This window comes from Mus musculus (assembly GCF_000001635.26).
Source record: "Mus musculus strain C57BL/6J unplaced genomic contig, GRCm38.p6 C57BL/6J MSCHRUN_CTG13".
In the NCBI taxonomy this organism is placed as follows: Eukaryota; Metazoa; Chordata; class Mammalia; order Rodentia; family Muridae; genus Mus; species Mus musculus.
The window spans coordinates 5,722-7,919 of NT_166443.1; positions in this window are offsets into that span (position 1 = coordinate 5,722).

Here is a 2,198-nt window from a genome sequence, read left to right on the forward strand (position 1 = left end):
AAAAGAAATTTTAAAAAATACTATTTGTGTTCCAAGCAACATGGAGGATGTCTCTGCAGAAAAGCACATGGATCCTCACCTCCAAATCTGGGCAAATCCAAATTCAAGATTATTCAACACCTGAATGTTTGACCTGTAGTCTCATTTTATTGAGTATGGTATGGATCCCAGTCCATTACTCATGTGCACCAAATGACTTCCAAAAGACTGCCACAGCCCAGGATGGCATTTCAATAACAGTCACAGTGGCATGAAGAGTCAGCCTCCACATACACTCCCAGTTAATTTGACATGGTATTAGCACCAGGTATATAACAATTATAGATTATGACAAAAGGACACTTAATTTACCCAGTCTGTAGGTTTGCAAAATTACTGAAACAAATTTGCACTGAAATAGTCGTAATTCAAACAAAGTATGAAAAAAATGTTTATTCATAGTAACAAATATAGTAAAATAAATTCCAAAGCAGGATTATATTATAATCAATGACATACCAACCATTCCAAAAAATGGTGTTTAAGACTCACTTAATTCAGTATGGATATTATGAAAAAAATAAGGTAGTTCAAAAAATTAGACATCAAATCAATGCTTCATCTTTGTCACTCATTGTAATCTAACGAAATTACATAAATTAGCTTAACAGCCATACATGCGTGTTGTGGAAAAGTAATCCAAGATGGAAATATTTCAAATCAAATGCAAAGTAGAAATAAATGAAAAGTATGAGGTGTATGCTAACATTAGAAATAAAATTCTATCTCTTAAGTGACACCTAAATTCTTTCCTGTGAGCAAAATATATGAAATTAGTCTCTAACTTCTTAATGAGGTGTGAACAAACATCAATCAAAGAAATGATTTATCAAATGTCATTGACTGCCAGGCACTGATTATCAGGAAAGAGATCAGCATATCTGTGAATGTCTGTACAGGTACTGATATTGGACAGGATGGGTTTTGAACCTTAAAAATCCAGGCATTTTTGGTTTTAGCATAATGACATGTTCTCCAGATGGCAGGAATCATAGGAAGTTTGAGGAGATTTTGTAAACATGAGTGGCATACAATAGTATATGAACAACAGAGAGCATGGTCAACTCCAGGCTCCATGTTGCATGTGAGACTGCCCTTCCCTAAACTAGACAGTGTGTTACATAATGTTCCGTGATTCAACTCAACATCTGAATGATATGGAACTTTTATGACCTTTTAAACTTCTGTCACAGTAAAGAACGTCTGATGAAATCCATTGTGTTCGTACATAACGGCTGTTGACTCATGGTCTGGTGTGAGCCATGCAGGAGAAGATTGTCCTTGGGATTTACGCTATGCATATGAATGCAGTCATGGCCCCTGAGGGTAGAAAACATGATCTCAAAACAATGTTTTCAAAAATATGTTGATGAAAACTTCTCAGACCGTCAGATGTAGAGCCTGAGGGCAGAATTTTCCCTTTGTATCTAGGGGAGCCTGACTATAGGAGGAATGGGAAAGGAACTGTGAATATAATAACGATCTCCAGACAGCAGTAGCTTTAAAGAAGAAACATAGGTGTAACTGTGTGTGAGTGATGCCTTTCTACATCAGAAACGGATTTCACAGCAGCTTCATCTCAGATCCTAGCAGACATGAAGCAGCTCTGCGCTTTCACTATTTCATTTTTGTTTCTTAAGTTTTCTCTCATCCTGTGCTGTTTGACTGAACCAAGTTGCTTTTGGAGAATAAAGAAGAGTGAAGATAATGATGGAGATTTCCAAAGGGAATGTCATTTTTACCTTTGGAAAATTCTTAAACCTATTGAAGATAATTTTTATAATTCAGATTTAAATTTTAGGTAAGTCATTAACTTTATTTCCTGTGTCAATGTCATTAGTTAGAAACATTTATCTGCATACACAAACTGTGGGTTCTGTTCTCTTCCTCACCATGTAACTTTAAGAACCCCTGAAAATTAATTATCATATCAATCACTATTTTAATACTTCAAAATGTGTCACAGTTTAGTATAGTTTTAGTGCATTATGCTCCAGTTCACAATGCTGGACAATGAGAAAGTCTGGATTCTCTCTTTTGAGTCTTTGTTGATAATATATGTTGGAAGATATCTTTTCATCTGCCTTGAATTTACAATCCCTGACTTTGTCAAGAGCTCAACATGAAGAGACTGCATCACTGCCTATATTCATTGTCTG